Raw genomic sequence first — 16,012 nt, forward strand, 5'->3', positions numbered from 1 at the left:
GCTCCAACGTAATCGCAGCAACCACACACACTGCTCCTTCGTCATCGAGAAGGCCAGAGTTGCACCGCTCAAGCTTACCACCATCCCGCGCCTAGAGCTTACTGCTGCAACCATGGCAGTCCGCATGGACAGGATGCTGGTCTCTTCAGACTGCAGCCACAACTCAAAGACTCTGTGTTCTGGTCTGACAGCATGGCAGTATTAAAGTACATCAACAATGAAACTACAAGATTCCGGACCTTCGTGGCCAACAGAGTAACAGAGATCCTCAAACTAACTACAGTACCCCAATGGCGACACATCAGTACACATCTAAACCTTGCTGATTATGCATCAAGAGGGCAGAAGGCGGCACAGTTTGTCCAAAATCGAATCTGGGCCAATGGACCTCACTTTCTCACTAAGTCACCAGAGACTTGGCCACAAAGCCCAGACCATCTCAAGGTGCTCCCATCGACAGACCCTGAATTAAAAAGGAACGCTACAGTTAACATACTTACCTTGGACGACAGACCAAAGGCGATGGAGCAGCTGGTGCAGCACTTTTCCTCCTGGAGTCAGCTGAAGAGGGCGGTGGCTTGGATCGTGAGGGTGAGGAACTTATTGCGACAGTCAGCCGGTGTAAACAAGGCCATGGCGAACAAAGACACAAAATCCCTGCAGACCAGAAGAAGAGTCACCAGAAGCCAAACAAAGATCCAAAACAAGCCATCTCTCACTGTGACAGATCTTCAGGAGGCAGAGCTGGAAATTATTCGTCACTGCCAAAAGGAAAAATTCTCGGACGAAATCAGAGCTCTACACAAGGGAAAGGACATTAAGAAAACGAGTCACATCTTTAAAATAAAATAAACCAATTCCTGCAAGATGGCATTCTTAAAGTTGGGGGAAGACTGAGCCGTGCAGCCATGCCAGAAGAAGGTAAACATCCCACCATCCTCACTAAGGACTTAAGGGTGACTGAGCTTATCATCGAAGCTATTCACAAGGAGATTGGCCATAGCGGGCGCAACCACGTATTGTCCCACCCACGCCAGAGATATTGGGTTCCCAACTCTCACTCAGCCATCAGAAAAGTCCTGTCGAAATGTGTGGTGTGTCGACGTCTTCATGGTGCCGTAGGCCAGCAGCAGATGGCCGACTTGCCGAGAGATCGCCTTGTCCCAGATGAGCCTCCGTTTACAAGAACTGGAGTGGACTACTTTGGTCCTTTTGACGTCAAGCGTGGAAGATCAACTGTCAAAAGGTATGGTGTCCTCTTCACCTGTTTGGCTATACGGGCTGTGCACCTAGAAGTAGCTGCTTCCTTGGACACAGACTCATTCATAAATGCCCTACGCCGGTTCATAGCGAGAAGGGGGCAAGTGCTGGAGATGCGCAGTGACAATGGAACCAACTTTGTGGGGGCCGAGCGCGAGCTGAAGAAGGCAATGCAAGACTGGAACACGGCAAAAATAGAGCACATCTTGCTACAAAGAGGAATCCAGTGGCACTTCAACCCTCCCTTGGCATCTCATCAAGGTGGAGTGTGGGAACGACTTATCAGATCCGTAAGAAAGATCCTCAATGCCACCCTAAGCACCCAAAGTTTGAATGAAAAGGCCTTCAAACCTTCCTGTGTGAGGCCGAAGCAATACTAAACAGTCGTCCCATCACCACCCCTTCCAACGATCCAAATGACGTAGAGGCACTAACTCCAAATCATCTACTGCTGCTAAGATCAAAACCATCATTACCCCCTGGCGTGTTCTAAGAAGAAGACCTCTATGCTCGCCGCAGGTGGAGGCAGGTCCAATACATGGCGGATCTCTTCTGGAAGAGGTGGCTTAAGGAGTATTTGCCAGAGCTCCAAACACGACAAAGGTGGTCCAAGATCAAAAGAAACTTTTTTCTTGGTGACATCGTCCTGCTGGTGGATGAATCGGCGCCCCGAAACTCCTGGGTCATTGGCAGAATCACCCAGGTCGTTCCAGACGAACATGGTCTCATAAGAAGCGTTAAAATAAAGACTAAAACCAGTGAACTCCTCAGGCCTATTACAAAGGTCTGCCTGCTGGTTGAGCAGCCCTAGGGCTGTAAAGACTGAAAGTAAAAAAGAAAAAAAGAAAAATAAATTAAAAAAAAAGGAAGAATGAATTTTGTTGAATATTGAATGTAATTGTTTATTTAGTGTTTTGTGATAAACAATTAGGGGCCGGAAATGTATGGGCCAAGTAGCTGTATTTTGTATTATCTATATTTTGGGTTAGCATTATGTCATCTGTTTTTTGTTACATGCCAGTAGAGGGCGCTCTTTGTAATTTATTATAAAAACACGCCCCTTCTGTTCACCTGGTGCTTGTTAGTTGAGTGGAGAGGCATACAGTTTTTCTACCGTGCAGTGCCTACCCATGTCTTTGTACTGTATGTGCTATCGTACAATTTGCTGAACCTATTTGGAATAAACAAAGAAAAGAATTTACCGGTATGAATTATTGACATTCAGTTCACGCGTAGATTAAGTTTCATTCACTCAACACCAAAGGGACCATACATTAGTAGAAAAACTACCCTCGTGGATTCTACACAGCACCGTTGGAAGTAAGGCCTTTGAGCTGTGAGCACCGCATTGACTGTGAGTAGCCTAAGCCGCGCATGTGTCTGGACAAGCAAGATCTCCCACTGTGAAGACGCTTGATTGAACATTAGCCTACAGCGCTAACGTTGATGTGGGGACTTTGTCGGGGTTTGTTCGTCGAATATAGCGTGTAAGGTCCGCTTTCTGAACCAAGTGAACCCTCTAGTCAGAGCCGCTATGGATGAAAACAGCGGCGAGTAGCCTACACACAGGAGAAAAGAACCGAAAAACCTACAGTCAAGTGGTTGGAGGACTCCTTACAAAGGAAAATGAACAGCAGAAGAGGTAAATTAGGTCAACTTACTCTTAGAAAGAACGAGCTAATGCTTCTTATGGAAGATGACGGCAATCTGGAAATAGTTAAAACTAAGCTGGCGATAGGATTTACTCTGTGTTTCGAGGACTTCCGAGAGGCCAATAATGCAGTTAAGAAGCACTTCACATGCATGGATCTGGAAGAAAGCCTGCGGCATGACCAACAGAACTGGTTTGAGCCTAAAGAGACTGTGTGTTGTGACTTTAATGAACATGTCGATGGGTGGATTAAAGAAGCACACGGTCGTATGGACGAAGCAAGAAGGGTGGATGAAAGTGTTTGTCCTGCTGATAGCATTTTGGTGACGGCATCAAGGCAGAGTAGAGGTTCAAAAGGTAGCTCTCTGCGACCTAGAGCGTCATCTGAGCGTTTGAAGGCCGAATTGAACAAAGCAGCACTAATGGCCCAGGCAGCAGCACTGAAGGAGAAACGGGCATTAGAGGAGCAGGTATTACACCTGAGAGCTGATAAGGAGGAGCTAGAAATTAACATAGCACTAGCCACCGCTGATGCTAAACTTAAGGTGTTGCAGAGCTACGAAGGTTCAGTAATCAGTGGGGAAGGCTCGACCAGTCAGCTCCAACCATCGCAGCCAGTTGCCGCCCATCAGCTCCAACAGTCGCCAGTCGCCGCCCATCAGCCACAGTCGCCGCCGGTCACTGCCCATCAGCTCCATCAGCCGCCAGTCGCCAGTCGCCGCCCATCAGCTCCAACAGTCGCCAGACGCTGCCCATCAGCCACAGTCGCCGCCAGTCACTGCCCATCTGTTCCAGCCGCCGCCTAGCGCCGTCCATCAGCTCCAGAAGCTGCCAGTCGCCGCCCATCAGCCCCAGCCATTATTGCCGCCGCCAGTCGCCGCCCATCAGCTCAAGCAGCCGCTAGTCGCCGCCCATCAGCACCAGCAGCCGCCAGTCGCCGCCCATCAGCACCAGCAGCCGCCAGTCGCCGCCCATCAGTTCAAGCAGCCGCCAGTCGCCGCCCATCAGTTCAAGCAGCCGCCAGTCGCCGCCCATCAGTTCCAGCAGCCACAAGTCGCCGCCCATCGGCTCCAGCAGCCGCCGGTCGCCGCCCATCAGCTCCAGCAGCAGCCAGTCGCCGCCCATCAGCCGCAAGTCGCCGCCCATCAGCTCTAGCAGCAGCCAGTCGCCGCCCATCAGACGCAAGTCACCGCCCATTGGCTCCAGCAGCCGCCAGTCGCCGCCCATCAGCTCCAGCCGATGTCAGTCACCGCCCATCAGCACCTGCAGCCGCCAGTCGCCGCCCATCAGCACCTGCAGCCGCCAGTCGCCGCCCATCAGCTCCAGCAGCCGCCTAACGCCGCCCATCAGTACCAGTCGCCGCCAGTTGCCGCCCATCTACTCCAGCCGCCGCCAATCGCCGTCCATCAGCTCCAGCAGTGGTTCAGAAACGTTGTTCAATGTACTTAAGCGCCAAAATGACATTACAGCGTTTCTGGTGAAGCAACAAAGACTTACTATGCTACCACCACAAAGCATCCCAATATTCAAGGGAGATCCTTTGGACTATAGACTTTTCATTAGAGCCTTTGAGCATGGTGTGGAGAACAAGACCGACAGCAATGCAGATCGGCTGTACTTCTTGGAGCAGCACACTAGCGGACAGCCTAAAGAACTAATACGAAGCTGCCTGCACATGGATCCAGCGCTGGGGTATCAAACGGCCATGAGTCTCCTCAAAGAGCACTTTGGAAACGACTACAGCGTGGCGGTAGCGTATATCAACAAGGCTTTGAGTTGGCCCACAATCAGGCCAGATGACGGTGAGGCCCTGAATGCTTTCGCCTTGTTCCTGGCAAGCTGCAACAACGCCGTGACAGAGATGGAGTTCATGGAGGAGATGAATAATGTGGCCAACATGAAAGCCATCATTTACAAGCTTCCTTACAAACTGAGAGAGAGGTGGCGGAGTATGGCATATGACATCCAAGAGAAGCAAGGGCGAAGACCAAAGTTTAAGGACCTTGTTCACTTCATCACTACTCAAGCAAAGGTGGCACTGCATCCATTGTTTGGTGAGCTGAAAGAAGGCACAAGGGGAAATCTCAGGTCTTCAACACACCCTACAGCAGAGAGAAGAAGCAAGTCCACTTTTGCAACATTTGCTGTGCCAAAGAACTTCCCTGCACGTCCTCCTGATGTTAAAGGAGGCCCCAGAAAATGCTCAGATAAAGTGCTCCCAGACTCTGGTGCCAGTGATGCCTTTGCCAAGCCCTGTCTGTTTTGTCAGGGAAACCACAGCATGACAGAGTGTAAAAAGATGAGACGAACGCTAAATAAGATTAAGATAGACTTTCTTCGTAACAATGGACTATGCTTCAGTTGTTTAAAATCTGGGCATACAAGCTGGCAATGTGGCGAGAAACTGAGCTGTGAGATATGCTCGAAGACTCATCCTACCGTTCTTCACTTGAAGACCTGCGATCGGCCAACAACAAAAGATTTTGCAAAGCGACCAGTGACAAGTAGTTTTGTGGGAACGACAAGTGAGCTGTGTGACTGTACTGGGGCCGGAGGTGCGGACATTATCCTTCCCATTGTGCCAGTCCATGTGAAGACTGCCAAAGGAACTAAAGTTGTCAAAGCCTATGCCTTCCTCGACCCAGGTAGTACAGCCACCTTCTGCTCAGAGAGACTTATGAATAACCTAAAGCTACAAGGAAGAAGGATGGACATTCTCCTCACAACAATGGGGAGTAAGAGAGCTGTGACCGGGCACATGCGGTGACCGGGCTGGAGGTGAGCTGTGTGAACGACTGCAACTTCATCCAGCTGCCAGAAGTCTTCACCCAAAAGACTATACCGGCACATCCAAACAACATCCCCAAGCAGGCCGACGTTGACAGATGGCCACATCTGAAAGGGCTGAAAATTCCTGATCTGGATGCGGGCATCGAGCTGTTGATTGGCACGAACGTCCCAAAGGCCATGGAGCCCGAAGAAGTCATCAGGAGCGTTGAGGATGGGCCGTACGCAGTGAGAACTCTTCTGGGCTGGACGATTAATGGACCACTGCGAGAGGGTGGCACCCTAACAAAGAGCAAGACTACAGTGGCGGTTTCATCAAGCAGAATATCTGTAGCCAAGCTGGACGATCTGTGGCACCAACAGTTTAAGTACGACTTCCCAGAAAGTAAACAAGAGGAAGAGTTAGAGATGTCAAGAGAGGACCTTCAGTTTATGGAGAGCATCACACAGTCAACCCAGATGATGTAGGGACATTACTGCATTCGTCTGCTGCTGAAGAACAGTAACGTCTACATGTCAAACAACCGTACTCTAGCTGAACAGCGAGCTCTAAACATCAGAAGAAAGCTACTCAAGAACCCATCTTTCCATGAAGATTACATCAGATTTATGGCAGACATTATAAGTAAAGGCTATGCAGTAAAAGTTCCATCAGAAGACCTTGCTCGGGATGATATCGGCATATATCTCTGAGCTTTTAATATCTTATCAACCACAAAGGAAACTTAGATCATCCAATTCTAATCTTTTAATCGTACCCAAAGTGCTCCACAAACAAAGTGGAGAAGCTGCTTTTATCCATTATGCCCCCAAACTATGGAACACCCTGCCTCTGTACATCAAGCAGGCGAGTTCAGTAAATATTTTTAAAAAAGATCTGAAAACATACCTGTACAGGAAAGCTTTTAGTTAACTCGTCTTATCCTGTAGACTACTTTTTCAGATTATTCTACATCTGCTGCTATTGGAGGGCGCAGCCAGCCAGAAGCAGATGGGCTCCCCCTATTAAGTCAGGTTCTGCTCAAGGTTTCTTCCTGGAATATGGGAGTTTTTCCTTGCCACAGTTGCCATATGGCGTGCTTATGGGGGGTAAGAGGGTTAAGGCTGCCAGTCTTATGACATGTCATTTTCTATATTTTTGATATGTTGCTGAGTGGATCATAAACGGCCCCAGCAATGAAGAAATGTGATTGATAATGACTGACTGACTATTATTTTGTTACATGCTTCAAATGTAAAGCACTTTGAGCTGCATTCTGTGTATGAAAGGTGCTATACAAATAAAGCTTATTATTATTATTATTATTAATTATTATTATTATTATTATTATTATATGATGGGAAAGTGTGGTACGTCCCACATTACGGCGTGTACCACCCCAAGAAAAACAAGATTCGGGTGGTATTCGACTGTGGTGCCTCCTATCAAGGGACCTCTCTGAACAAACAGTTACTGCAGGGGCCAGATCTCAACAGCAGTTTGATTGGCGTCATCCTCCGGTTCCGCCAAGCACCAGTGGCTCTGATGGCCGATGTGGAAGCCATGTTCCACCAGGTAAAGGTTCCCCCCGAAGATTTGCCGACCTTCTTCGCTTCCTGTGGTGGACCGACGGTGACCTTGGGAGAGAGCTGTCGTATACAGAATGGTTGTCCACATATTTGGTGCCACATCTTCTCCAAGCTGTGCTAGCTATGCCCTCAGGCGCTCCGCAGAAGACAACAGAGACCAGTTTGATTCCACTGCAGTAGATACAGTGTTGCCAAACTTTTATGTAGATGACTGCCTAAAGTCTGTTGAAACGGAGGAGGAGGCTGTAAGACTGTTCAAGGACCTCAAAGCCATCTGTCTGAGGGGAGGCTTCAAGCTGATGAAGTGGATCAGCAATAGTCGGGCGGTGCTGGCAGCCATACCTGAGGTGGAGAGGGCAAAGGAGGCGTCGGAACTGGACCTGGATCGAGATCGTCTTCCTATTGAGAGAGCGTTGGGGGTCCAGTGGTGTGTCCAGAAGGACCAATTCAAGTTCAAGATCATCATCCAAGACAGACCACCTACCAGATGAAACATTCTCTCGACAGTCAGCTCCATCTACGAGTGGTGTCCCCGGTGGTCCTGTAGGCCAAGAAACTCCTTCAAGAGCTCTGCAGACTAAAGGCTCGATGGGACGACATCATTCACCTCAGTCTGGCGCACCAGTGGCGCGAGTGGATAGACAGCTTACACCTGCTAGGCGACTATGAGGTGGCGAGATGCTATAAGCCAGCAAGCTTTGGAGATGTGACTTGGGCCCAGCTGCATCATTTTTGCGACGCGAGCCAAGAGGGATACGGTATGGTGACCTACCTGCTCCAACGTAATCGCAGCAACCACACACACTGCTCCTTCGTCATCGAGAAGGCCAGAGTTGCACCGCTCAAGCTTACCACCATCCCGCGCCTAGAGCTTACTGCTGCAACCATGGCAGTCCGCATGGACAGGATGCTGGTCTCTTCAGACTGCAGCCACAACTCAAAGACTCTGTGTTCTGGTCTGACAGCATGGCAGTATTAAAGTACATCAACAATGAAACTACAAGATTCCGGACCTTCGTGGCCAACAGAGTAACAGAGATCCTCAAACTAACTACAGTACCCCAATGGCGACACATCAGTACACATCTAAACCTTGCTGATTATGCATCAAGAGGGCAGAAGGCGGCACAGTTTGTCCAAAATCGAATCTGGGCCAATGGACCTCACTTTCTCACTAAGTCACCAGAGACTTGGCCACAAAGCCCAGACCATCTCAAGGTGCTCCCATCGACAGACCCTGAATTAAAAAGGAACGCTACAGTTAACATACTTACCTTGGACGACAGACCAAAGGCGATGGAGCAGCTGGTGCAGCACTTTTCCTCCTGGAGTCAGCTGAAGAGGGCGGTGGCTTGGATCGTGAGGGTGAGGAACTTATTGCGACAGTCAGCCGGTGTAAACAAGGCCATGGCGAACAAAGACACAAAATCCCTGCAGACCAGAAGAAGAGTCACCAGAAGCCAAACAAAGATCCAAAACAAGCCATCTCTCACTGTGACAGATCTTCAGGAGGCAGAGCTGGAAATTATTCGTCACTGCCAAAAGGAAAAATTCTCGGACGAAATCAGAGCTCTACACAAGGGAAAGGACATTAAGAAAACGAGTCACATCTTTAAAATAAAATAAACCAATTCCTGCAAGATGGCATTCTTAAAGTTGGGGGAAGACTGAGCCGTGCAGCCATGCCAGAAGAAGGTAAACATCCCACCATCCTCACTAAGGACTTAAGGGTGACTGAGCTTATCATCGAAGCTATTCACAAGGAGATTGGCCATAGCGGGCGCAACCACGTATTGTCCCACCCACGCCAGAGATATTGGGTTCCCAACTCTCACTCAGCCATCAGAAAAGTCCTGTCGAAATGTGTGGTGTGTCGACGTCTTCATGGTGCCGTAGGCCAGCAGCAGATGGCCGACTTGCCGAGAGATCGCCTTGTCCCAGATGAGCCTCCGTTTACAAGAACTGGAGTGGACTACTTTGGTCCTTTTGACGTCAAGCGTGGAAGATCAACTGTCAAAAGGTATGGTGTCCTCTTCACCTGTTTGGCTATACGGGCTGTGCACCTAGAAGTAGCTGCTTCCTTGGACACAGACTCATTCATAAATGCCCTACGCCGGTTCATAGCGAGAAGGGGGCAAGTGCTGGAGATGCGCAGTGACAATGGAACCAACTTTGTGGGGGCCGAGCGCGAGCTGAAGAAGGCAATGCAAGACTGGAACACGGCAAAAATAGAGCACATCTTGCTACAAAGAGGAATCCAGTGGCACTTCAACCCTCCCTTGGCATCTCATCAAGGTGGAGTGTGGGAACGACTTATCAGATCCGTAAGAAAGATCCTCAATGCCACCCTAAGCACCCAAAGTTTGAATGAAAAGGCCTTCAAACCTTCCTGTGTGAGGCCGAAGCAATACTAAACAGTCGTCCCATCACCACCCCTTCCAACGATCCAAATGACGTAGAGGCACTAACTCCAAATCATCTACTGCTGCTAAGATCAAAACCATCATTACCCCCTGGCGTGTTCTAAGAAGAAGACCTCTATGCTCGCCGCAGGTGGAGGCAGGTCCAATACATGGCGGATCTCTTCTGGAAGAGGTGGCTTAAGGAGTATTTGCCAGAGCTCCAAACACGACAAAGGTGGTCCAAGATCAAAATAAACTTTTTTCTTGGTGACATCGTCCTGCTGGTGGATGAATCGGCGCCCCGAAACTCCTGGGTCATTGGCAGAATCACCCAGGTCGTTCCAGACGAACATTTGTAATAGGCCTGAGGAGTTCACTGGTTTTAGTCTTTATTTTAACGCTTCTTATGAGCGTTAAAATAAAGACTAAAACCAGTGAACTCCTCAGGCCTATTACAAAGGTCTGCCTGCTGGTTGAGCAGCCCTAGGGCTGTAAAGACTGAAAGTAAAAAAGAAAAAAAGAAAAATAAATTAAAAAAAAAGGAAGAATGAATTTTGTTGAATATTGAATGTAATTGTTTATTTAGTGTTTTGTGATAAACAATTAGGGGCCGGAAATGTATGGGCCAAGTAGCTGTATTTTGTATTATCTATATTTTGGGTTAGCATTATGTCATCTGTTTTTTGTTACATGCCAGTAGAGGGCGCTCTTTGTAATTTATTATAAAAACACGCCCCTTCTGTTCACCTGGTGCTTGTTAGTTGAGTGGAGAGGCATACAGTTTTTCTACCGTGCAGTGCCTACCCATGTCTTTGTACTGTATGTGCTATCGTACAATTTGCTGAACCTATTTGGAATAAACAAAGAAAAGAATTTACCGGTATGAATTATTGACATTCAGTTCACGCGTAGATTAAGTTTCATTCACTCAACACCAAAGGGACCATACAATTACAGTGGACAAATAAAATATCTATCAGACAAGTAGGCTACTCAGTGTCTACTCTAGCCTTCAATGACTAGTGTTTCAATCGTTTCAATCTTGGGGGTTTTGGATATATGAAATTACCAAACTGTAAAACTATAGAAAAAACAAAGAATAAACGAGGACATTATTGAATACATTATTTATAGGTAGGTTATGAACATAGTCTAATAAGATGCTAGTAAAAAGGCAAATTCAAGATGGATGACAATTCATTATTTTATTGTAGCATCTTGGTGGTTTGATTGATTTTTCTGGAGGCAGTTAATGACAAGATTTATACCTTGCCTGTGTAAACACGACTCCACGAAACCACCAAGATGCTACAACAAAGTATGACATTATGATCCAATGAATGAATCACTAATCAATAAAAAAAAAAAAAAACCTTGTGTGTCAAGGCGTTCTTGAGATATAACCAAAGTCCTTTTAGGCAAGTCCCTCCACTCGGCATCTATATTGCAGCGCTTTTTGGGCATCATCGGGCATCCCTTTCGGCAGAAATACGCGTGCGTAAGGCTTCACGACACCAATCTTGCTCCAGTGGTGAGATCACAACACATGATTGGCACATGTCTTCACAACACACATTATTGGCTCAATGTATTCACAACACAGCCCATGATTGGCTCAATGTATTCACATGTCAACGTTTTGCCACAGAAGGGGTGTGATATGCGTAGACAACTGCCATATTGGCGTTACAAACTAACCCCATGCATTTCTATGGAGGATTTTTTGAGTGCTGTCTCCTCATTCGAAAGTCTCTGATAAAACACTCAAGGTGTTTTTGACCTTGACATTTTTTTGAATTTCCCCTTGGGGATCAATAAAGTATCTATCTATCTATCTAACCTTTGACCTCCAACATCAATTCACTTCATCTTTGAGTCCATACAAACACGCATACCAAATTTCAGGCATGTATGTCAAGGCATTCTTAAGATATTGCGCTCAGAGTATTCATGGACTTGACCTTTGACCTCCAACATCAACTCACTTCATCTTTGAGTCCATACAAACACTTTTAAACCAAATTTAAAGCATATGCGTCAAGCCATTCTGGAGATATAATGCGCAAAGCATGAGATATGGCTGTGAATTTGATTTTGACACACGGGAAACACTTAAACAGGATATGTAGTTCAGGGAGAGCCAGATTGTATGCTAAGAAGCTGAGACAGTTGGATTCACAGGTAACACCTGTGCCAGTGTTCTGATTAGCACGGAAACTACTCTGGGAGCTTAACGAGCGCAGCTGGCTTTAGGCCATTATGACATATCAGCCTCCATTCAAGTCTATGGACATATTGTTTCCTGTTTCCCTCAACACAGATGCCTATATCAAAGTCCTTTAGTGTTATCAACATGTGACAGCAAAGCCTGCACGTGCATAAGCTATCAGAAGGAAGCAAACAACAAAAATAAAGAGTATTCAGAGGTTTATGGCTCTGACAGATGTAAAAGTTTAAGATTCTTCTCGAGTAAAGTCACTGCTGCCAATTTCCTCTCCAAAGACGTGCTGCTATTAAAGGGGTGGTTCAGGATTTTGGACATAAGACCTCATTTCCAAGTAAGCAAGTGTGATATTTATCAGTGGAGACCGTTTTCAACACGTTTCAGCCAGTCCTTCTAATTGCAGAGTTTGCAGGTGCTAGGCTAGCGCAAGTCAACGGTATGTGCTAGCCTGCCACTAAAAACAGTCTTACCCACTCCACAGTACACCCGAGGCAAATAAATTATAACGCCAGACTATCGATATAAATGTCTGTATTGATACTGTTATTTCTAACGTTATTCTATCCTTGCATTCCAACGATCGCATTACATTTTGAGGGACTAGTTTCTTACCACGACGGAATTATACTTGCTCCGGTTAGTAGTACTGCGCCGAAAAGTAAACAGTAAAGCGCACTCCAATGGGGATACTTAGTAGTAGCCTTGGTAATATCAGTCCGCTGCTGAGATGCCAAATGACTACTACCAACTTCAGGGACCAAAGTATAACTATTGCAACGCGATGCGAGGGTAGTTGTATTTCTTACACTATTCTATCAACACAGACATTTACATCGATTGTCTGGAATTTGCCTCGGGTGTACTTTGGAGTGGGTAAGACTGTCTTTAGTGGCAGGCTAGCACATACCGTTGACTTGCGCTAGCCTAGCACCTGCGAACTCTGCAATTACAAGGACTGGATGAAACGTGTTGAAAACGGTCTCCACTGATGAATATCACACTTGCTTACTTGGAAATGAGGTCTTGATCCTGAACCACCCCTTTAAGGACTGTGTTAAGTCGCTCAAAAAAGTAGCCGATCTGCTGAGGTTCCTCCCCGGATGGTTCGGGGTCTGCTGGGTCCATCATGTTCGGCTCGTACTGTCAGGGTTGTGCAGGAGGACCCAAATGCAAGACTCCACCATGTAGAGTTACGGACAAAACAGAATTTATTCTTCACACAAACTTCACATTTAATCTTTCTTACTTACTTACGTACATACGGGCTTTGACAAGACAAACAGAGAGACGAGCCGACAGGGAACAGAGAAACAGGAGGGTAGAAATACACATACCAATTAACAGAAAGACAGAGGACTGGACGAAACCAACGAGACAATAACAAGGAACAGGTGAGGAGGCAGAACTGGAGGGAAAACAAACGAGACAGGAAGCATGACCAAATAAGGAGATGGGGCGGAGACAAAGACAGGTGACAGGCAGGTAACACAAAGCACATGGGAAACAGGCAAAAACAAACACAGGACAACACACAAAATGGCCACCCGGGTGGCACAAACTCAAAAGTCCGGGCCAGATCCTGACAGTACCCCCCCTCAACGGACGCCTCCTGGCGTCCCCTGACAAGTCCAACCAGGGTGGGCGGAGGGGGCCTGGACGGAGGGACTGGTCCGACAGACCGTAAACATGGGGCAGGGGCAGACTCAGACGGGGCAGACTCAGACGGGGCAGACTCAGAGGGCTTGGGCAGGGAACAAACAGACAAAGACTGGATTGACTCGGGCAGGACGAGAGACTCAGACACGACAGACTCAGACACGACAGACTCAGACACAGGGGCAGGGGAAGGGACAGGAACAAAGACAGTGACAGGGACAGTGACTGGGATGGTGACTGGGACGGTAACAGGGACAGTGACTGAAATGGTGACTAGGATGGTGACTGGGACAGAGACACAGACAGAGACAGAGACGGGCACGGTGACGGGAACAGAGACGGGCACAGTGACGGGAACGGTGACTGGCACGGTGACGGGGATGGTGACTGGCACAAAGACAGGCACAGTGATGGGGACAGGGACAGACCACTCAGGAGAGACAGGAACAGAGAAGGACTCAGGCAGAGGCGGGGCCGGAAAGTCAGAGGGAGGCGGATCCGGCTTGGGCAGAAGCGGGCCTGGACAGACAGGCAGAGGCTGGGTTCCCCGTGTGGCATCGGGCGACTGGGCTGCAGGCGTGGCGTCGGGCGACTGGGCTGCAGGCGTGGCGTCGGGCGACTGGGCTGCAGGCGTGGCGTCGGGCGACTGGGCTGCGGGCACAGGAGCGGACTCGGCTGCGGGCACAGGAGCGGACTCGGCTGCGGGCACAGGAGCAGACGCCTCTGGGCTGGTCACCGGAATGGCAGACTCGGCTGCGGGCACAGGAGCAGACGCCTCTGGGCTGGTCACCGGAATGGCAGACTCGGCTGCGGGCGCAGGAGCAGACGTCTCTGGGCTGGTCACCGGAACGGCAGACTCGGCTGCGGGCGCAGGAGCAGACGTCTCTGGGCTGGGCACAGGCGCAGGCCTCTCTGGGCTGGGCGCAGGCCTCTCTGGGCTGGGCGCAGGAGCAGGTGCCTCTGGGCTGGGCACAGGTGCAGACGCCTCTGGGCTGGGCACAGGAGGCATGGTGTCAGAGGACCGTGTTGGACGACGCTTGGCACCACGTCTCCTTCGGGAGGGAGGCTTGAGGGCGAGCCTGGTTCCACAGAACTGGGACTCCTGCGAGCCCTCTGAGTGCGGAGAGAACTTGACCTGAGCAGGCTGACAATCTGGAGTGGTATTGGCTAGTTGGAGGCTCAGCTGTCCCACCCTAAGCCCCTGGCACACTGGCCCGAAGCCAGGGGATGTAGGGACAGGATCAGGCTGTAGGCTAGCAACCTCGCTGGAGGGAGCAAGGAGTGCCTGCAGGCTTCTCCTAAAGCCAGTGGTCTGAGCCAGCAACTTCGGTGCCGCCGGAAGTGCTGCCAGCCAAGATTTGGAGGAGAGATTCTTCTCGAGCAAAGTCACTGCTGCCAATTTCCTCTCCAAAGACGTGCTGCTATTAAGGACGGTGTTAAGTCGCTCAAAAAAGTAGCCGATCTGCTGAGGTTCCTCCCCGGATGGTTCGGGGTCTGCTGGGTCCATCATGTTCGGCTCGTACTGTCAGGGTTGTGCAGGAGGACCCAAATGCAGGACTCCACCATGTAGAGTTACGGACAAAACAGTATTTATTCTTCACAGAAACTTCACATTTAATCTTTCTTACTTACTTACGTACATACGGGCTTTGACAAGACAAACAGAGAGACGAGCCGACAGGGAACAGAGAAACAGGAGGGTAGAAATACACATACCAATTAACAGAAAGACAGAGGACTGGACGAAACCAACGAGACAATAACAAGGAACAGGTGAGGAGGCAGAACTGGAGGGAAAACAAACGAGACAGGAAGCATGACCAAATAAGGAGATGGGGCGGAGACAAAGACAGGTGACAGGCAGGTAACACAAAGCACATGGGAAACAGGCAAAAACAAACACAGGACAACACACAAAATGGCCACCCGGGTGGCACAAACTCAAAGGTCCGGGCCAGATCCTGACAATTCTGGCTGAAACAAAATCTAATGTCCCCATTCAGCTATAAGAGATGCAGTCTACACAAGGCGTAAGCCTAAATTAAACAAAAAGATTGCAAAAGTAGCATTCACAGAAATTTACCTTTTTAAATTGGAGACAAAAGCCCATTTGTATATTCTAGAGAAAACAAAGGAAAATGGCAGTGGACAAATAAAATATCTATTAGACAAGTAGGCTACTCAGTGTCTACTCTAACGTTACTGTTTCGATCGTTTCAATCTTGGGCTCTTTAGATACATGAAATTACCATCAGAAATGTAAAAGTCAGGTTTCAGAGAGCAAAAGTCGGCTGCATCCATGTGCACTATTTGCGCACTACTTGACTCCTTCAGAATGCAGCTACGGCATCGGAGATAGAGCTCTTTAATAGCGATCAAGCTGGCTCTTGAAGAATGGAGGCAGTGGCTTGAAGGGACTGAGACTCTCATTTCTCTTGTGGACCGACTACAAAACTTGAGTAG

General features: G+C 48.6%; 1 pseudogene; it reads left to right on the forward strand.

Annotated features, from left to right (window-relative positions):
• The first annotated feature begins 8,949 nt into the window (after positions 1–8,949).
• On the forward strand, positions 8,950–10,028 carry LOC143115276 (uncharacterized; annotated as a pseudogene).
• The last annotated feature ends 5,984 nt before the right edge of the window (positions 10,029–16,012 follow it).

The sequence above is a fragment of the Alosa pseudoharengus genome, unplaced genomic scaffold (genome assembly GCF_046254945.1).
Source record: "Alosa pseudoharengus isolate Yale_2024_CS ecotype anadromous, Long Island Sound unplaced genomic scaffold, YU_APseudo_1.1 YU_APseudo_1.1_scf_9, whole genome shotgun sequence".
NCBI classification, from domain to species: Eukaryota; Metazoa; Chordata; class Actinopteri; order Clupeiformes; family Clupeidae; genus Alosa; species Alosa pseudoharengus.